Raw genomic sequence first — 22,672 nt, 5'->3', positions numbered from 1 at the left:
TTCCTAAGAAACTTTTAGGTTTTCTTCTCTAATACTCTCCTTTCTTCCAGCCCATATTGATTGGTTGGACAATGGGGCACCTCACTTGGAGCCATCTGGCTATGCAGCTGCAAATCTGGATACAGCAGTCTCTGCACTCAACAACTGCAGAGGCAGTGTTCATGTGCAGCCATGCTGTCTGACAATGGGAAATTAGTGGGGTTTTTTCAGAAGATAAATGAAGATTTTTATGCTAGCAGATGAAATGGAAAATTCTGCTGGCTTAATCTCAAATCCCAGATTTCCTTACTCTTGATCTTCCATATAGGTCCACAAAACATTTTTAAATATTAATTAGGTGTGATTCCAAGGCGCTGCAGTCAGTGGACTGTGTACTTTGGGGTAAAAAAAAAAAACAGTTTTGTGTGGTTTAAAGATGAGATGCAGAGACAAGCTTTAAAGACAAAAAATAAGAGGAAACCAGTTCTGTGGTTATTGATGTAGTAGAGTAACATTACATACGAGCAAGAAAAACACTTTCAAGCCTTCAGTGTGCAAATTGTTCACTGAGTAAATCCAATATTTCTGCAAAGCTCTTACTCTTCCACTTGCTCTGTGATACACTTTACCTTACTCTTAATTGCCTTATATTCCTCCTCATTTTAATTACCTTTTCCATGTTTGTTTACAAGTTGCAAAATTCAGAGATTCCCCAGGCCATAGTTTTAAGAAGAAAACATGTTTTTATATTGAATAATGTAGCATGATGAGGAGGGTAATGTGACTCCAGCATCTTCTTCAAACCTCTCAGTTCAGGTTTGTAGTAAGCCTTGGTACACTCTGGCTGGGCTTCTATAAAATGGGTGAATGACAAAAAAGGGTGTGTGGGGTGGTGGAACTCTTGTGGCGGGCATGTCCTGCAGTGGTATTTAGACAGCTGGAATAAGACATGCCTGCCTCTGCACCTGGTCGTGCCCTGTTCTTTTCACTTTGGCAGAGTACCACCTTGGGCTGTGGGAACTTCCAGCAGTCTTCAAGTCCAGTTCAAGGGACTAGGAAAAGTCTTCCAAATTGAGCTCCCCTCAGTAAATCCTGGTCTACTTTCAGGCAAATCAAGATGAACAAAGATCTTTCTTGCTTGGTCCCTCAGTGTGGTTGCTTTGACTCACTAGCCCACCCTTGTCACAGGGGCAAATTCTTGTCTCTGGTGTTGGGAAGTCTCCCTGTTCCAAATGACCTCAGGGTTCAGCTCTGCTCTGGAAGTGAGATGCTGCAATTCAGCTGTGTGATTGCATCTTTCAGCTGCCCGAAACAGTGGCCTCTTGACCCACCTGTTCAGCAGAGCTGCAGGAATCCCAGGGCAACAGCGGCTCCCACTGCATTTCAGAATGATGCAAACAATACCTGACTTTGCTAGCTTTAGAATAAGTGGTACCATGGCATAATCCCACTATTCAGGCAGGGCTTAGAAAGGGGGACTAGTGCAGGGGTGCTGAATGAGTTAACAAATGCTCATGGAATAGTTTTTCAGAATGAGGTGGGGAAATTCTCTAGGTAGGGTAAGAAAGTTGTTGTTTTGTGTCCCAGCCAAATGTCCCAGCCAAAGCTGTGAGAAAGAAAAGAATAATCTTTCTCTCACTAATGCATAGTAACCTCCCTTTGCAGGGATGGGGCTTGTGCAGTGGCAATGTCTAGTTGGTGTGGATTACTCAGGAGAGCGTGTATTGCGCAAGCATCAAATTTCAGCAGTGCTGGATTTTGTTTGGGATTTTTTTTCTGTGCAGCATAACAGCCATGTTAAATTGATTTGTGTGAGCCATGGAAGCTGTTCAATGAGAAGGAGGCCGATTGTTCATCAGTCTGTTCTTCTCCTGTCCCTGTGTGCATCCAGGGAATGTCAGACCTCCCGATAATCCCAGAAACATATTCTCGTGGTGTGGTATGATGTGTTTGATGCACAAAATGGTGTGCATTGTAATCTTCCTTATATGTGTACTCAAGAGGCCAAGCCTCATTTTTGTTTGGTTTGTCCCTGAATGCTGTTGAATGGACTTATTGTGCAAAATAAGCATGAGTGTCAATCTCTGGTTTTTCACCTCAGAAAATAATGGTACTTCCTTGAGGACAACTCCCTCAACTCTCAGGGCTGTAATACTGCTGAATGGGTAGGCCTGCAGAGGGTTTGGGGAGCAAGCTGCTCTGCATAGGTGAGATCATGATGTGAGGCCCAGACAAGCTGAACTAAACACAGCTTGGAATTTGCTGTCAGTGTTAAATGTCCTTCCTGGAAAACAGCTGACTTATTTTCTTTTCCTTCAAATTTTCTTCACCTTTTTTCAGTCCTATATGGCAAACCTACATCTGTGTGAGGTGCCAGACTAGCATCTGTACTAGCTGCCAGAAATTCCCCTCTAGGACAAATAGAGCAAACCCACCCATGCCCAGCACAGTCACTATTGTGCTGTTAGAGTCAGCCTAGATTTGATGCCAGTTGATAGTAAGAGGTGTTGTATGACTCCTAAATGTTTCTTGATAACACTGAGTAGAGGAGGGTCAGACATTTTACTGCTAATATTTAGTATTGACATTTGGACAACATGAAGCTACTTTCCTAAACAAAGTTAACTCAGAAAAATGGTTAATGTTAATGGACAAATATAAGTTAAGAATGTGATAATTTAGGAATTTGTTTGCTGTAAAGTTTATAAGCCAGACATCATAGCTAGACAGCATTGTGTGTTCTATGCTTAGTTAGCTGTATTTGTAGGGGAAGGTCTGTTACATCTGTTCTCAATAGTGCCTCGGATTTTTTTAGGAATAAGAACACTGTGGAAAAAACACCAACCTACTTCAGACATTAAACACAGAGGTAATTTGCTTCATTACCCTGGAATTCTAGAGAAGATCTGCATATCTTTTGATTCACTACTCTGTCTTTATTTATCAGTGTCGTTCCCTAAGACACACTGTCAGTATTCCTGTGAAAATGTCCTCTAATGCATTGGGAAGCATTAGCACCTACTAATCTCTTCTAAATTGCTCTTTTCTGCTTTTGATTGCTGAAATGTGATAAAGTAAATAAAATTGCAGGCTTTTCTTGCTTCTCTTGTGTTTCATGGATATTGTTATTATTTACTGTGTTTATAAATAAATGCAGGCCAGCACATTCACACACATACAATTGAAAGTGTCAGCTCCAGTCCCTTGCTGTCGCAAGCTATAACATATCAAGCACCACCATCAATGTAGTGACTGTTTTCTAATGGATAAGACACTTTGAACAGTTTCTTCTTTTGCTCTCTGTCACTGTAGCAGTGATTGGCTCTTCTGCAACCAAATTGTCCTAATATCTGGGAAACTGCTGCTAATATTCAGCCCAATGGCTAGTTCATACCATTTTTCACTCTTTCGTTAGCTTTTATTTTTTTCCCTTCAGATAACATCCCAGCTGTCTATTGGTCTAAACACCTCATCTTCAATCTCTTTCTCTTTTAAGATGTGCACTTCTGAATGGTTGTGCCAGCACTTTTCTGCCCTGTTCTGGTGTGTGAATCTGTGTCTTAAATGTTGAAGACATTATCATGTACAGTTTTTGAAAGAAAGCCCTTGTAAAATGGCATAAATACTTTTCTATCTACAGAAAATACCTTGATTGATGCCTCCTAGCATTACATTTGTCTCTTTCATAGCTGAATCTTACAGACCATTCATTCTCCACCTTAGTAATTTCTTATTGATGAGCTCTTGGCTTCTCACAGCAGTTTTTGCAGTTAGCTCCCAAGGGCAGAATCACAATATTTTTTTGTTTGTGCTTGACTCATGTCAAATTTCTATTGTTCCTGTCACCAAAGAAATCCATTCCTTTTGGGGTAGGTATTGCAATCCTCTTATATTGGCAATGACACTGCACATCACTGACTCTCATTAGCCCAGTTGTTCATGCCAGGGTTATTAAAGAAAACACTAAACTAGTTTATCCTTGAAAAACTCCAGTAGCCAAGCTCCCTGCTGTCTGAGATTCTTCACCTTAGTACTTATTGCTGCTGTTTTTCCTTTGCATAGCTGCCTACCCACTAGCTTTCTAAACTGACATATCGTTTCCACTGGAAATGCTTTACTCAAATCTACCTGTATAAGACTGACTGAATTTCTCTTGTCATTGTCTAAAATACAGATTATTTTACTTTGTCAATCTAGAGAACTCTTTAAATTTTAGCCGATTTTGCATTTAGTTCCGTGTCACTCATTACCCATCCTTTCAAGATTTGTTCCAAATTCTTCCATACTCCTGAGGTAAAACTTACAGGACTGTATCAATTAATATTATTTTCCTATTCTTAATGAAGGCATTACATATGCTGTTCTCCAGTCAAATGACATGACTTCTACCTGGATAGATTATTATAAAAATACTTCCTACAGTGCTATAGCAGACAATTATTTCTATGATGTATCATTATAATGGAGCTGTGAAAATGAAAGGTGTAGTTCTGTCTAGCTTTATTTTCTGAAAGAAACTTCTAATCGTGGTAAGGTGAGGGAGCTCAGTCGTGTGCAATATATGTGAGAAATTTTCTCCTGTTTATTTTTACTTAGCCTTTAGTCTTTTATAATGTATGCATGAGTTTTCATTTCACTGGCTGTTTACAAAAAACAGATCTTCTTGGAATAAGAATGGAAACAAAATGAATAATACAGTGGTTTCAGTGAAAAGAGAAAAAAGTCAAACATTGTCATTTTATACAAGAAAGGAAAATGACTTTGGTATCTCACTTCTCACCAGCTGAGTTGGTAATAGCAATTGAGAAGCACTGAAATAATGTTCTTAAAGGGCTGCTCTCATTTTGATAGGGCTGTTTTTATCTTGCACTTTAACAGTTTTTGAGCATTCATCAACTATCTTGATTGTGACTTGACATGGCAGTACATGTTATAACCATTTTATAGTATTTTATTAACATAGGGGGTATGATGATAAATTATGCCAGCTGTGTATTCATTCACAAATTGTGGTCAGCAGAATGTAGTCCCCATATCAATCTAATTTAATGATTTTGATGGGAATTCTATTTTTTTTCTTTTATGTTCTTCTTTATTGCTTGGTGATGAACCTAACTTAGAAAAGCAGAATGCCATCTTCTGAATTGAGATTAGGCACAGCATTTAGACAAGACCTGTTCTTTTTAAGAAAAACCTGTGAATTCTCTAATAAAATTCTCTAATAAGTGTTGGGGAGCACTGCATGACATTAATTTTTTCATAGTGCTGCTGCTTTGGTTTCCCATGGTATTAGGTAGGGAATTGATGCTCAGGAACAAACAAGGAACAGAGGAAGTGTAGTTCTGAGTCACTGGGAGTCCATCCGTGAAGGTGTTTAGTAATATGCTGACATCAGGGAAGTTACTGCCAGATGGTCCAACTATGGACCAAAGAATATTCTTTGGTTTCAGTCCATCTTCCATTTTAGTTTTCATTTTGCTGCATATGGATTTCTCAGATCATGGGGTATGTTTAAGAGGCAGTCAGACTTATTTCAGCTGAACTGTGTATGTGGATTATAGTAAGCAAAATTTGGCCCATTTTGTTTCAACTTATTGTGTCTTGTAGAACTGTCCTTCAGCCAGAAAATTTCCACATTTAAAAAATGTCCAGGTCAGCCTTTGCATGTTTTTTTCCTTTTTCAGAGCTTTGAAGAAGGGTAGGAAAAGAAAATCTAAGTATGGTTATCATCAAAATTACATTGTGTGATTGACTCTGTAATAACAAACATTTCTAACAGAAACACATAAACTTTGTGTAGAAGTTCAGTGAAAAAATATGATTTGTAATAACTTCTAGGACCCCAATTTTGCATTGATAGCAAATTAAAAATAGAAGAAAAAAGTTTCTTGGCTTTGTTGCTAGCTAACAATGCAGAATTCATACACATATTTAATACATTTTTAAATAGAAGGGACAGTTTGATAAATATGTGGCCCAGTATTGCAATCACACACAGAATGGACAGCTGTACTATCATTTTCCCATCAGTAATGCAGGGTTTGCATTCATATCAGACACTAATGTAAATGTCTTTACATTTTCCCTTTGCTTACATATAAAATTATTTAGGTAATGGATTATTTATTGCACTATGGCTTGTGGCTGTGCAGCTTATTTAATTTCATACCTTGCCTACCATTTTCTGTAGTAGGTATGAAGATCATATAGTGTAGAAAGCTGTCATTTAATACAATTTTTGAAGCTTTGACAAGGTGTTTTGTCTTTCCCCATCTCAGTTTAAATATTTGCATGGCTTTGCAGCTAAGTGTTGATGTGAACATGCAGTTTCTCATCTGTTGGGTCTTGTACCTGATGAAGAAGAGAATTAAAAAACAATGTAAAACATTTTAAAAATTATTTTTAAAAGATTTTTGAAATATTTCTAATTCTCTGAATGCAGCCCCCAAATACTGATGATTTTATTGCCCCTCAGAGGTGACCAGTCAATACCTGTTTCTTGGCTGGATCTCATGCTTCATTTATGGATAATCACAATACTATTATCTAATAATAAGCAAAATGGAGATGAAATGTCTGTAGACCTTGCAGCCTTTGTGTAAACCTTTGGAAAAATTTTAATGTACAAGGAAAGGTTAGCACTGAGTACTCCAAAAATGTACTGTACTCTTGCAGACTGGCAAGTACCTAGCGGTCTAGGTAATGTCATAATGTGATGTTGAATTTTCCTTGCTTGTCTTGGGACCAAAAAGCTGACAATGGGTTGTAATTCCTTTTTGAACTATAATATATTGTTACTAAAATCTGCTAAGTATAATTGAGCTTTGTTGAATGCAGAGTTAACTTACCCTCCTATATTAATCTTTCTCTGCAGGTGTTTTTTCATATTAGTTACAGGACAGTCAGATTTTTCTAAATGACCTGACATAAGATCATAGATTTCATTCAGACTCAATTTTCAAATCTCAATTTTTCTTAAAAGCAAACAAACAAACAAAAACCTCCAACCAACCAAAAACCCTCAAAATTCCAGGTGTACTTTCAAAACACTCAGGAGAGTTGGTTTCATGTCTGCTTAGCCTTTTAAAGGCAGTGTGGCAAGTTGTCCTTTTCCCCAAATCCCAGCTTCTTTGGTTCTGCACCTGCTGGTTGGCAGCTGAAACTTATGCTTTTCTGACTTGTGACACCTCAGGAGCCTGAATTCCCAGAATCTCAGTGCTGCAGTTCCCACACTTCTCAGCTATGGAGTAGTCTAGCAGCATTGATTTACTTGAAAGGAAATCCTGAAAATCCTGTTTGGTAGGAAACACAGATAATTTAAATTTTTATTTCTTTAGGGAACAACTGTTCCCTAGGTATCTTCTAAAGGTTGGTACTGTTTGTGTAGTAGACACATGAGAATTGCTGCCCAGCTATGCTCTGAAGTCCTATAGATGACTTTTGGAAATCCCATGCTGAAATCTCAATTTTGTATAGGTGGATTTCTCCGGCTGCATTCAAAAAGGATCAAAAGCAGGAAGCAGTTATTGCCAAGTTTTCTGTGGCAAGGAGAAAATCATGTATTGATGAGCTAAATTTGAACTTTTGCTTCATTTTACCATTTGTGATCATTATTATTGCCTACACTAGAATAATTCTCAGTTTGGCCAATGCTGCAGCTATTACATTCCATCTGTTGGAGAGATGCAAATATAAATAGGCAGAAAAATACCATCCCAGCTTAATCCATGTATTCTGGCAACAAGGCAAAAATTGCCACTTTTCAGTATAAGAAACTTTACTTGGAAAAAAATGTTCTCTCTCTCTGCTTATCTTGGGTGACTTCATGTCTACTCATAGTACATCTGTTCAGTGCTTCAGAAGAAGCAAGGGTGATGGGTGGTGCAGTTCAGAGAAGGCCCTTGTGCCTGCTGATGCATGAGGTGTATCAAACAAGCCTCCACTGATTTTACTAATGCAGTGGTGCAAGCAGTGGGAACTGCCTAAGGCCCTTTCTGTTCCTTTGGAGTAATGGTAACATTTGGTGGGGTAATGGCAGCAGTGGTACTATTGATGCAGTAGCAAAAAAACAGGGGGGAGATGACAGCCAGATAAGGTTGCTGCTTACTAAGTAAAATGGGGAAAGACAGCATGTGCCTTGTGTACTGTTTTTCCAGTTTGCTAACTGCAGTACTTCAAGCCTCGTGGCCATGTGAATAAAATGGTAGCATCAATTTGAAGTATGTTTTAGAAAATACACCTTCAATGTTCATCATAAATGCTGAGGGGACAAGTTCCACATCGCTTCACTTCCATGCGTCCCTCCTTCTTTCACTGTTCTTGCTAACAAATTCTCTAATTCCTCTGCTCTCCCTCACTGAGCAAGGTATCACACTTCCATTGTTTCTTCTATGCCTTTCTGAGAAGGACATTGTATTCTCTTCCTACAGCTGTTGGTGATGTGCCTTAAATCTTCTTTACAATGTTGCTCTACCTGTTGGAAAGCAAAGCATTGGCTGCGCATATAACGCAGCCTTGTTTGAAGTGGTAATTAAATAAGAAGCAGTATATTGGAAGGCAAGGTTGCCAAGTGCCTAGGAAGGGAGTGGAAATTTTAATACATTTGTGGTCTTCTCCCACCTTTCTCGTAGGAAAGTAGAAGGCATGGGTAATCTACCATTTGGAAAGATGTTCTAAACAAAGCGTTGGTTTAAAGTGAAGCTCCTGTTTGCAGGCTTTTGCAAAATTAAAACCCTCAAAAGCTGCTCTCACATCAGTTTCCAGTGAAGCTCATATTGGATTATTTCTGGTTTCCAGTTTTTTTGACAGCTCATCACCAGTCCCGCCTCCACCTCACACAATTTTAAGATCCTGTTCAATAAGCAGAACAAGTATAAACATGGTTCTGTGCTCCAGTTATCCTGGCCCAGGGTGGGGGAAGAGAGGAGGAAAGGTGTAGAGAAAACTTGGAAAGGCAAAGCAGCATGTTCAGTGGGGAGTTTTAACAGGACAGATCACATTTTCCTTTAAATTTCAAGTGTTGTCCTGACTTTGAAATTCTTTACTCTCTTGTCTCTTCTGGCTAGCCCTAGGTCTTTTCATTTTTCTCTTCCTAGCCTACGTTCCACTCCCTCCACAAGCACTGCTGACTCTGCTCCTTCCTGTTTCTCCCTTGCCTACGCTCTCCGAGTATCATTGGCTCCATGCCTCACTCAGCCAGGATAGTGTCATGAATACTGCATACTGTTCAAATGTGCATGTCTGATGTGCAAAGTTCTAAATTAAATGCTTCTGTAGATAGAAACTGTGGGGGGAATATCACAAATCAGAGTCAAGAAAATTGCTGTGTTTTCTAGAGAGAGAAAACACATTGAAAATAGTCATTTGTAAATGACACATATGCCTAGTGAGTGAATCATATGCAGTGTTCTAAAAACCAGGATTTATCATAAAAATCGTTTAAAAATAGGGACCTCAAGTTTGTGTTTAATCCCTATCTCCAGGGCAGTTCAGCTGTACCTCAAACATTGCTACTAATGTTTATCTAACCTTTTCAGAGGGATTTCTGTTATGATAATTAAGCAAGCGTATTAAATTTACTGGTGGTTTGTTTTATCCCCAAACAGAGAAGATACTTTATTTCTTCCTCTTTGCAGCAGCACCTCATATACATGTTATATATATATATATATATATATATTAACTGAGTTTTCAGTATCTCTCTTTCTCAGATGGAGCATCTCTCATTCTTTCAGCATTTACTCAAAGAGTCTTTTATCCAGACATTGCTCATCCTTGTTTTCTAAATCTAAGTGGCGTACAGTCAGTGGATTTTTTGAAATGTAGAATACTAAACTGAACAAACTACTTTGGGAGAGGTTTGTTAGCTCTTAATGTTGTAATGTTTAGGAGGTTTATTTTCTTGTCCTACAGTGTGAGAGTGTTAATTGATATTTGATTTCTGAGCCATTCTAACCCTCCAAGTTGTCTTCTGTCTCCTGACTGGTCATCCAGTATTTGTGCAGTTGATTGTTGTGACCTTCAGCTCACTGACAAGTGAAGTACAGCACTTAGTGTTTGTCTTTACTGAGGCCCTCCTATTTATTTCAGACCACTTTCCCATTTTCTTACATTTGTTTGGGATTTTTTTACCTGATCTCCATCAGGTTTTGCCCTTTTCAACTTTCCTTGTCTGTACACACAGCAAGTGTATTACATCACCCAAGGCATTAGTGAAATGACTGCTCCCTGTGAGTTTTAGCAAGACAATGAGTGATTATCCTTCAAATGCAGTTTTCGAACTAGGAATGTGAATGCTTTATGTTACTCACATTTTCTTTGCTTCACTATGGGAGGGCTGCATGACATAGGTCAGGGCGCTATTGATAGGTTCTAATAATGCCACAGGAGTATGGATTGTTGTCATTTGTGTTGACTGCTACTGATCATCTTGCTATCTTCTCCATGTTAGTATAATAACAAATCTCTGTTGTCCTCTATCCTTGCCAGCAATTAGAGTTAGGTGCCCTGAAATCTGAATCTCTGGGTTCTCCTTTTCCTACATTGTGTATCTGCCTTTTCCCAGTCTCTAAGTATCTCTCTTCCAAAAGTTCTTGATGACTTTTCTTGGAAATTTATCTACAAGGGTGTTGTCATTGCTTATATCAGGCTGACACTTCTTACTTATGCTTTCTTGTAATTGCTTGCTCTTAGGTGTCAGATACTGTACAAGAAATTGTCAGCTTTTCAATTAATAGATGGTTTTTAATTACTGTTACTGCCCCCTCATATTTAGCAAAGCTGCTCTTTAATAGCGTTCCGAGAAGAGACTGTTGTTTTTTTCATATGTTTGTGGTGTGCCTTTTCTATTTCATCCTGGAGACTTGGGGCTGGGTTCAGACTTAACCTCAATGTCTCAGTGTCTTTGGCTGTCAGGAGATGTGATCTTCAGTCAGAATAAGGCAAGGGCATTTAAACTGTCCTAAGGTAAATCATCCTAACTGTGCCCCAGGCCACATTTAGGAGGTGAAGCCATCTTTGCTTTTTGCCCTTCAAGGCAAGCTCAGCAGATATCTGGCTCATCTGGGAAATGAGCTCACTGAGTTTACATGAAATACTTCATTCACTTAACTTTTCTCCCCTTTGAATGTAGCACTTCTTTACAGTGCCTTTTACAAAGTTATCTTTCTTCCCTTTCACCACACATTACGGGTGAAAATCTTGCCTGACTGAAATCAGTATAAGGTTCGGTTAGGCCAGAAATTTGAGCCTAGAATTTAAAGTACAATCATACTGTGCAAGCCTTAAGTATTTTTCTCATTTTACTAAGCTCACTTGTTCTCTCTAATGACTCTTCAGGCAAAACTAAGTAAAGAATAAGGAAAGCAGTGTGTATAATCTTGATTTTGCACAGACAAAACCAATGTTACAAGCTAATTTTTATATTTTCGGAACAAGGCCAAGTTCTCTGCAACTATTTCATTACATGTTAAATAAATCTGGATAAAGAATGGATCTGTGTCTCAGCGAACAATCTCAGGAAATATGAATTGAATTGATGACCTTGACACTGGTATAACCTTCTCATGTTTTCTCTTTTCCATCTATAAAATGAGCATAATGATACTGACATTTCTTTAAAGCCTTTGGAGATCTTTGGCTGAGAATTTTTGGCTATATTCTGTAAGTGACACTTCTTTCCAGAAAGCCTTTCAAGCTTCTATTAAATATATATATATATATATTTAGCTTTTTATGCTGGCACTTGCAGACTTCAATGTTGCTAGAGCTGTGAGACTTTCCCAAAAATGAGTCATGAGAAACGGGCTTTTTCTTTTGCAGCCCTTGCTCTTGCAGCTGAGCTAGAGAAGACTGGTATTTTTGCTTTGCAGCAGAAACACACACCAGTTTTGATGCTTGCAGGGAACAAGTGCGACAGTTCTCTTGCAGTTGGAAAGGGAAGCCTGTATAGGACTCTCCTCTTAGATCGTTTTTCTTTTTGGAGTCCCAGTAGAGAGCTAAGTGTCTTTTGGAATATATTTAAATTAATGAAGGGATTAAAGGATGTGGGTGCTTAAAAATAGCACAGAGCTGTTCTTAATGACATAGAATAATGGTTCAGAAGGGAGCAGCTCTGACTACACCATTACGTAAGAAACAAGGAGAAAAGAAATCAAGTTTGCTTGAAGACCCAAAGTCCTGGATTTGTAGGAGAGGAAGATAAAGAATCTGAGAGATCTTGTTACATTGTGGCAGTTTCTGGTAGATTATGAAAGTGAAGATTTTCTAATTATCAGGAGGCTGTAGGAGGGGGGGAGGTTGGGTGGTATTTTGTTTGTTAAACAGCTGAGGATTTCAAATGAGAGAAGTAACTGTTACATAATATTTAGCACAGAAACATCCCAAGGTTTCTGTGAGAATTCCCTTGGCATGGAGTCAAGCAGGGATAAAGCACTTAATGTTTCTATGTTTCTTAAAATGACTTTTTCAACACACTGAATGGTTCTGGTATCTCAGGGGAACAGTCTAGGCCAGACTTGACAGTGGAGTTGCATCATGGGCTGCTGTCCCAGCGGAGATGGGAATAAGCAGACAACTTCCATTAGAGACCACCGCTGAGATTACAGCAGCTTGTCGGAAGTGCTGTTTGCATTCCAAAGAGTAATTGCACATCACTAGAACATGTCCCTCTCCATCACATGGTAGGAAAAAGTCGATATTGGCTTGGCAGGGAAAGGGAAGGGAATTGTTTGCTGCAAGTAGGAAAAGCTTAAGGCCCATATTTCTATTCCATGGCGTATTCTCTCTCCATCCTTGCGGAAGCCTTGAAGAGCTTGTACACTTCTGTTCTCAATGATTTACAACCTTTTATGTTTTACAAGTTTTGAATTCAGACTGCTATTCTTGTTTTGGGTTTGGTTTTTTGTGTGTGTGTGTTTTGGTTTTTTGGGGTTTATTTGTTTGGTTTTGTTTGTTTTGGTTTTTGGGGTTTTTTTGTTTGGTTGGTTGGATTTTTGTTTGGTTTTTTTTGGTTTTGTGGTTTTTTGGTTTGGATTATTTTTGTTTGTTTGTTTTGGTTTTTTTTTAGTGTACTTTCAAGCCAAGGTTCTCCAAAATTCAGCTGCTTGCTTGGGTGAAACCATTCCACTGCCTATTAAATTTTGCTGTGAAGCAACTTTTCCCCAACAATCTGATTTTTCTTGATTTCCTCCTGTAAATATTTTAACCAAGATTTCCTAGTTTCATATCTTCAAATATAAGTAGATTGGTTTTTTGTAAGCTGTTCTTATGTCTTCTTCATTTTAGGTCTGTTGGACTCTTTGGATGTCTGCCCTGTGAATCCTTTTATTTATTTTCCCACATTAAGGTGATTGGCACTGAATGTGTAGTCCTAAAATGATCCTTTCCTATGTACGTCTTCTGCTTATGCCTCTGCTTGTGCAGCCTAATCTTTCATTTGGTAATTTGTTGCCAAAGTGTTTGTCAAATTTGTTTTACAAATACCTTTTGCAGGTCATTGCTGAAAGTTTTCTGCCTTACTCTGGTGCCAAAATGCAAGTTAGCTAATTTAAGCTCTTGAAACACATTAGCATATGTGATAGAAATCATAGAAATGATTGAAAAGCTTATTGGGTAGTGGAAAGCTTTCAGGTTAACTGTTTTGCATTCAAAGGTGATTGCAAGGAAAGGAAGGTGGGAAGAGTATCTGGATAATCTCTGTACCTAAGGAATACCTATTGTAGCTGTGACTGCTGTAATGGGCCTTGAGGCCACTGGCAGTTGGCATCTTTCAGCTCCTCTGCCTTGCCCTGGAGGGCTGGACCTCCATGAAGCAGCTACAAGATGAGTAGTAGTAGAGTGCAAAAGCTATTTTAAAGCTGCAGCTGCCTTTTCCACCCCATCTTTGCCAAGTACTTTGTGGTGAGAGCTAATGATGAGCATTGCTGCCTCCCTGAGTGCTCCCCCTTAGGGGGGCACAGGTCTCAGCTCAATAGCAGCTCACACCCCCTTTGTAACTGCAGGAGCACTGCTCATCTTCATTGCAGCTGGTGTTCACTTGGCTGCTTCTGTACAAGGGTGAATGATCCTGCACAATACAATATATCTCTTTTCTTAATAGCTTTCTCATACATTTGCTTATGGTTTTCAAGTTGTATCTTCTTTATAGCTGTAGTTGAGACTGCTGCCTTCCCTAAGTGCTGGTGTGGGATTTGCTTTACTCTAAGGCATTAGGGTTATTTTGCCAGTCTGTGTTTCCTTAGCCTATTCCTCAAGGCATTTTCCAGTAAGAACAGTAGTGAGATAAAATATAAAGGGGACTTACAAGAAAGATTGAGAGAGGCTTTTTACTAAGGTTTGTAGTGACAAGGAGAAATGGTTTTAAAGTAAAAAAGAGTAGAATTAGATATGACATAAAGAAGAAATTTTTTTATGATTGGAGTGGCCAGACACTGAAACAGGTTGCCCAGTGAAGTTGTGGATGTAGCTTTGTTGGAAATGTTCAAAGTCAGGTTGGATGGGGTTTTGAGCAACCTGATTTAATGAAAGATACCCCTGCCTATCACAGGGGTGTTGGACAAGATTAAATTTAAAGGTCCTTTCCAACCCAAATCATTTCATGATTCAGTCCTGAAAATAATTTGGCCTATTTGACAGGTATCTGGATGTTGAGAATCATGTCTGTTCTTTCTTCAGTGGTGTAATGTTTAATGTCCTGCTGAAGTTATCTGAATTCAGTTCTTTTTTTTTCTCAGCCCAGCAAGACCTGGGATAAAACTGTTTTCTTCCTGGGTACTAATGCTTGATTCAGCTGTACAGGTTCTCACTGCCTCTTTTGTCAGCCTAGGAGGATGCATATGGGAAGTACTTGTTGCACCTTGGCTTTTTGTCATATGCTTGTGTTCAAATGCTTTGTGCTGTGTTTGCTTAGCTAGAAGAAGAAAGAATTTAAATTCCAAGCCATTGGACAGAGTGTGTTCCTCTATCCAAACTTCCTTTTACCAAGCTGCATTTCTCTCCTTGATGGCATATTGATTTACCTTACTCAGTTGAGTAAGGTCCAGATTTCTGCCCAATTATGTGTCTCAATGTCTTTCAGTTTCACATCTTAAGCAGAGCTCAGATGTTCCTCCATGCTGGGATCAAGTTCTGTAATTGCAGGTTCTTGCTCTGCATTTCCTTTGGGCTCATAATGAGCACACATGGGGCAGCTACACCTGGAGGTGAAACAAGAGTGGTCCACGGCAGATGTTTGAACACCTTCTGAGCAGCATGTGGGGCTTCTGCTCCTCCAGCAGCCTCCTGCTTTTCCCTGCAGCATCATGGCAATGAGCAGGGCTGAGCACAGAGGTGGATTTGAAAGTTTAGTTTATGGATGCTTGATTTTTCTCCTCTGCAGCAGGTGGTGTTGAGGGTGCACAGCCTATGGTGTCTTGAGTATAGGTGTCTCTGAAGTGTTCTTTCTTTCCCTACCAGCAGCACATAGCTGAGGGTTCAGTGTGTGTTAATTGCCTAGACATGAACAATTAACTTGGGCCAAAACATCTGATTGCTTCTCTAAGGAAAGCAGTCCAGTCTGGTCCAGTGTTACATCCCAGCTGTTTGCTGGGATGGTTAACCTGGTCAGAGGATGTGGCTTATAAGCTGACCTGACTGATCCCTGTTACCAGAGGGGTTTAATCATCTAAATGAGGTCTGGGTGTCAGGTGAGGATGGGAATAAGTGAGACAGGAGATGTGGGAATGGCAGGAGTTGAGATGAGTGCAGCACCTCTGCTTTCCCTGACATTTTTTGAGATACCAGCCTGACTCAGTGTCTCCTGAGGTTTTAGCATCTCATCAGGATGCTGGGAGAGGCAGCTCTGACTTGCTCATGGCCACTTGCTCCTGGCCACTTGCTTCCCCTGTGCTGGCAGCAAACTGACCCCCTTGAGCCAGCTCAGCTCCCTAAACCTCCTGAAAATTAACTGTTTTTAAATGTGAGTTCTCCAGCTGTCTCAGCAGATCAACTCACCACTGGAGCCAGTTCCACAGGGCAGCAGGGAGTCTCTTGCAGGAGCAAGGCTCAGACTGACCACTGTCCTGTGAAGCAATTGCCTTCCCTAGCTCCTTCCCTCAGGCTGAGGTTTGGTACTTGACCATTGCCTTTAGACTGCTTCTAAACCTAAGAAAACAATAATTCACTGATTTAACTGCACCTGGTGTAGAGAAAGCTCCAGCAGATTATTACAAAAGCTGCTTTGACATTCCTGCTATGTTTCTGACAGAAGAGTTACTGTATTTTTAAGAAGCACCTTAGCATGCACACGGCTGTATAATTTACAAATTGCATATATCTAGCCCAGAACACTGCTTTTTTTTTTTTTTTTTGTTCAGACACAGTGATGCATTTTTTTACTACTTTGTTAGAGTATGAATTTTCAGTCTGAAAAATAATGTCATTATCCCAATTTCCATTGCCAGAGGTTGGTCATACAGCAGAAGTCAATGCTGCAGTTCATACCAACAATTCAGCTTTTATGCAATAATAATTAAAATAAAAAATTTGTATTTATTTACTGGCCAATTATCCAATTTTTTAAGATTGGTCTTCACTGAAAGATAAAATGAAGAGAAATGCAAAAGTAAAATTAGGTCATTAATGTACTCTTTGCTTCTAGCTTTCACTTCATTTGATTGTAAATTGTTTGCAGTAAAATTGCAAATTAGTAGCTTGGATAAAGTACTGTGAATTCCTTCAACATCAGATTTAAATGAGGAAGAATTGGGCCTCTAACCTTCATGGAGTATAACTGTAGCTGGATGCATTCCTAGGGGCTTATTATCCATTCCTCCATATTATTTGCTTGAACTCTCAATTGCTCACTGTTCAATGCACATTGGGATGCTGGGAAATGCCTAAGAAGATGTGAGGTGGAAACCTTGGCAGTGGGATGCTCTTGCTACCAAACACAGGCGTCAGAGGATGTGCCACATCCCACAGCAGGCTTCCAAACAGGAATGGCTCTCAGAAAACCACATTGCTTTCCAAGAGTAGTGCAAAATTTATATCCTGAGCTGGCAGGGGTTACACTGAAAAGAGGTTTTCCACGTTTTGTAAGAAGAGCAGGTTGGAAAGGAAAAAATACCTCATGAACTTCACAGTTAGTTGTCTCCAGCCTCTTAGCAAGTACAGGAGAAGAGTCCTAAAATGTAGGCAAGGTAAATTTCAGTTTAGCATGAGATATTACTACTTCATCTATTTTATGACTAGGGTAATTTTTTCCTGTTTTTCACACAGCTACTCATTGCCTGTGAAGCAATGTCTTTTGTTTCACCTTTACTGCTTTTACCAAAAGCCAAAGTGATAAGAAGAAGAATGTTTATGGGCAATATCCTGAATTTTTAGAGAACAGCCATGGAGAGAGAGAGAGATTGAGATCCTTTTATAGAGAGGGTCTGTTGGGTGAATGGTGGCTGTGGCCAGCCTGGAGGGAAAGGTTAGTGGCTGGAGGGCCATCTGTGTGTGCTCCTGCTGGCCAGGTGTTTGGGAACAGGATGCTTCTGTGATGCAGAAAATTTAAGCTCTGGTTTGTGTGCATAAATAACTGGACTCAGATACTAATTAGAGATAATTTGTCTGGAAAGTCAAAGATTAAAGGAACTCTTGTTTTGCTGTCACAACAATTTTGTCTGCAATGTGCTGTCTGATAAATCAGATTGCATAATGGGGGTGTCACGGGGATTTTTGGATTTTCCAAGAGCAAATCAGAATATGCTAATATTAGACCCAAGGATTTTTTTTCTTCTCTGGTGCACTCATTGTGTCCATGGGAGAGCTTCTGCAGCCTTTCCTGCCTTTGCCTGCTATGTGGTGGCTCCCATTAGCTGTGCAAGGTACTCGTCTGGTTGTCAGTGGGAAAGGCTTCTGCACCTCAGGCATTCAAGATACAATGTTTGTCACGTGTCCTGCTTTTTGAACTTTGAACCACTGTCTAACTCTAACTTATTTTTTCTGATCCAGTGATCCTTCAGCCTGGAGAGGATGAGCAGTAACACTCATCTGTTGTCAGCCTGGTTCAAGCCATGGGGGAAGCACAGTGGTTGCTGTTCTGCTCTGTTTGTAAAACAACAAGCAAGAGCAAAATGCTTGGATAGAACAAGCAAAAATAAAAAAAGAAACAGACAACTGTGTAGCAAATCGTATTTACCCTTCCCACTGAGTCAATGAAGCCATACACTCTGCGAGTATGATATACACAGTTTGGGCTGTGTAGTGAGCAGGAATACATTTACAGGGGGAGGAGGTTACCTGTGATTATTAACAGTATTGTTAAAGCAAAATGAAACACAGAGATAAATGATTCAGGGATCTGGGGTTGAGTTTCGTTGGTTTGGGTTGTTGTTGTTGTGTGGGTTTTAGCTGGTTGGTTTTGCTGCTTTTTGTTCTGTAAAGATGAGGATGTCTTATCCATGATTTTGTTACTCTGGACATTGTGTCCTTCTTAATAGCTGCTTATCCTTTTGAGTTATGTTGGTTTAAGACAATGCAGAAGCCAAGTCTCAGATAATTGCTGGATGTCTGGGGCTTTTTCCAGTGGGATATACTGTGTCACTAGAACAGTAAAATCCCAGCAGCACCAGGATATTGTACCTGGTCCACAGTCACATCCTACGCTGGCTCCGGAGCTTTTATTGCTTACGCTGTCAGTTCATATTAAGAATTAGTGAGCAATGTGCACTAGATTGTTTTAGAAATGGTTTCTATATTATTCCTAACATCCCCTGACAGACCATGGTATCCCAGCTGTGTTGTGTTGGTAGTACTGGAAGGAATATCCGCCACCGTTGTGGAGTTTGGAGTTTGTTTGCGGCCTCAAATTCTTATTTATTATATGGAGCTTTATAAAAAGGGGAACTCTCAGGATGATCAGTTTCTGTCCAGAGGTGAATCTTCTAAAAGTTTGTTAACAGAAGTGACTTGCAAATAGTGCACAGATTTAGAAAATCATGTATTACCTACATTTCATAATAAGGAGCCTTTTCAAAATTACTTTTACGCACTAGATTTCCTTAGGATCAAGAAAACATAATTTTAAAATAAAATATTATATTTTGTCTGCAGAAGAGGGAATGCTTGATGAGTATTGAATTAGACAATTCTTGTTGCTCAGCTGTTTGTGAAATTGGTGGTAGACCAGTCTGTCTCATGCTTTAAGAGAGCATGATCCTACTGTTGGACCATTTGAATTATTTATGGACCGTGGACAGACAAACATTAGATGCAGAAAAATAAATTATTTTTTCTGGGTGCTCTATATTTGCTTCTTGTCTGTCTTGTATCTCCTGAATATCTTGTATGTACAGAGAGGTGTGAAAAAGACTCCAGCTCGCCAACTCAGATCTTGGAATGAGGGAAGAGAGGAGAGCTGTCTCTGACAGTTCAAAGCAGAGATGTTCATGAATGGAGAAAGATGAGGAAGATAAAAAATCTGGAAAATAGGGACATGAATGGTAAAACATGAAAAGAAAAACATAGGGAACAGGACAAAGGAGGAAAGGAAACATAAGGAAATTGAAGTGCGACTGTCAAAAAAAAGAGAAAATAAGAGGTGTAAATAGCAGAAAACAGAAAAATTACGTAGTTGTCAAGCCTTTTTTTAAATATGTAAAGCTCAGAGTATTCCAAGATGAGAATGTGTATATATAGAAATGAATATGTAGTTTGAGCCTTTTTAAATTTAGGCTGAAGTCTTGAATTTTTTAAATCAAATTGGAGACTTATGGGCTTTGTGGAGCCATATCCCATTTACAAGATGAACACATTAGTGGTATGTCGCACAAAGCATTCCTCCTCCTCCTTATTGCTCCTCTGCTCCAGGTTGCCCCTATTGTGCCATATGGCCAACAGTGATAAAAAGTGAGGCTTCAAGAGCTGATTCTGCTCAGAAGTGACTGCCCATAAGCAGGTGAATCCACACACCAGTTTCTGGGTTTGAAATCTAAAGCTGTGTGTGAGACTGAAGGATGGATACAAGGAACATCATGTTACTGTGTTGTTTTGCATGAAATTGGAGTATTTGAATTGTTGCACTAGTCAGCAGAATCATAAAGAGCATCCAGTGTGTGCTAAGTGGGCAATAGAAACACCAACAGAAAAATGTTTCTATAAAACTTGTTTATTTGGGAAAATGTGGATGTTAGTTAATTGAAACGTTCACTTCTGTCTATTGAGAACTGACAGGAGGAATACCAAAAAGCAGCAAACTGTCTGAAGAAACAGTTTTTGAGCCCTGTCTAATCTGGAGTTTTTGAGTTCTTCCTTACTCCAAACTATAATGTGAACATTTAAAATCAGCTCTGAAATGTATCAGGAAACTTAAAATGGCAGTTTGAAAAGAGAGGGGAATGTAGCCGTCAAATTTTCTGTATATCAGGCTAAAGGAAATAAGTTTTATAATCTTTGTATATCTGTAAAGCTGTGGTACTGCTAGAGATTTCATTTCAAACTAAGGAGCTCAAAATGAAATTTCAGTTTAGGAAGAGCAGTACTGCTCAGTTTACCAGTGATATTTACAGGCATAATCTGAATCCTTCTGTCCCTTAGAAATCATCAATCCTCTTGAAGGTGTGAGTATGTTCTCGCACTGTCAGATTTGAATATTTAATCTAGAGAATGAACTTGAGTTTAAATGCAACTCCTTTGGCAATGGAAATTGCCTTTGAAGTTTTTGGATCTTCTACATTCCATGTTTCCTGTTTTAAATTAAAAGAACAAAGCGCTCTCAAATAACGCACTGCAAGCATCCTGCGAAACCTGCATCTCAGACATGAGGAGCCAGACACAAAGGAGGAGGTCTGGGGGCATTCCATTCATCTTCCCATCAAATAATCTGCCCCAGGTAAGAGCAGTTCAGGTGAGGCAGAGCAAACAGGGTTGGTCGTATCCTCAATTACAGGGCAGCCCAACTAACGGCTTCATTAAAAATCTTACTCCTGTGCTTTGTTGGTGACAACAATGAAATAGCCCACAGTAGGTGTTGTAGGATGTAAAATTATGATCTCTTGGAAAGCCTCCCCAGTCCACCCTGCCCCTCAAAAGCCCCAAAGTGTTGTGATCTGCCCTTCTCTGAATTCCATAGGTCACTTCTGATCCTGCTTAGATAGACCTTCCATATTTTCTCACCATCTTTAGACCATGACCTCTCCCAGCTTCCAGGAGGCAACACTTATGATCCTGCTTCAACTGTAATGTGCCTATTTTTCAGGCATGCCTGGAAAACTAAGGAGTTGAGATCAACTTGAAATTTGCCTAATTGTACCAGGTTTAGAACAGTTTTTTCAGCCTAGACTCAGGCTGGGGATCATTTTAGCGACACTGATGATGAATCTCTCACTCTGGGATGAATGATGTCTTCTCATCTCCATGCACTACACCTTGGAGCATTCAGTGTTAGACTTGAGGTTGTGCTGCTCCTGTGCATTAAGTGTCAAAATGTACAGGGTAGATTCCAGCAGCACAGAGGACAAGAAGCTCAGCTTAACTTTCACCAAAAGTATTGCTACTACCTAAGTTTGGACAAAATCAGCTTGTCAGCAGAGATCATGGAGTCGAGGCTGTGTCCAAGTGAGTCAGAGGTGAGGACAAAGGAGAGCTGAGGAATGAATGCCTTTGGCCAAGACTCAGTCTGTAATTTAGAACCACTGCTGAATTGGCAACCGCTCTGATTAATGATTTCTGCCATCTCTAGTTCTTGGGGAGATTCTGTCCTAGCTCAGTTATGATTTTATAGGACTCTCCTGTCCCAGCTGGGCTAAAGCAATGCAGCGTACATGGGCACAAAGCCATTGGTTCTTAGGCAACTGCAGTCTCACAGAATGCTGCAGCATTCCCCCTCAGCAGCTCGTGCTCCTGGTAGCACAATGCACCATTTCTTCACCCTGAAGTACCGCTGCAGCTGCTGGGCCAGTGGGCAACTTGAACAGGGAGCAAGAGCCTGGACTGGCTGCTGACTTTTTGGTGATAACTGGTTTGTCAAACTCTCTGTCTCAGAAAGAACCTGGAACAGCTTTTATGTAAAAACGTCTGTTGTATTTATAAACCTGCACTAATGCTTGAAGAGGTGTTTGAAAAATTGTATACGCCATTTTTAGATGAAGTTTGGAAATCCTGGTGTTTATCAAATAGTCCATATACTTCGTGTATAATCATAAACAACATGTATCATCATAAAAGGCTAATCATCATTCCACAGCATGTGTACCTTTGCACAGTGACAGGGATCAAGATTCAGTGGTTCAAAGGCTTGGATATTACCCTTTAAGTAATAGTTTATCAGAGTGACCATTCATTACTGGCAAGTTTTTCTTTATTATTATTACTATTATAATTATTTGTCTCCTCTGTACAATGGCACAACTTCACTGTTTCTTTTTCTGAATGATCAGGTGTTGATTTACTGGTAGAAGATTTTGACCAGACTGATTGTAAGAGATTTGTGTTTCTTTTTACTGGATTCCATAATCTGATCATAAGAACCTCTCCATAGGAGTGCTGAAAGAGTTGAAGCCATCAGAGCTTTTTGCTTTGGAAAAGTCTTTTAAGTGATATCAGGTGGATTTTGGATGGGAGCTGGTTCTGATTACAAGTGAGGAGCCAGGGGTGCTGTGGGAGAGGATCTGTTGATGATTATGTCCACACCAGCAATTAGTGCAGTGCAGCAGGAGCAGGACAGTGA

Source organism: Pseudopodoces humilis, chromosome 6 (genome assembly GCF_049639895.1).
Source record: "Pseudopodoces humilis isolate 2021_Gansu_Grassland_sample_001 chromosome 6, ASM4963989v1, whole genome shotgun sequence".
Lineage (NCBI taxonomy): Eukaryota > Metazoa > Chordata > Aves > Passeriformes > Paridae > Pseudopodoces > Pseudopodoces humilis.
Note: the sequence above shows the minus strand (reverse complement) of the source record.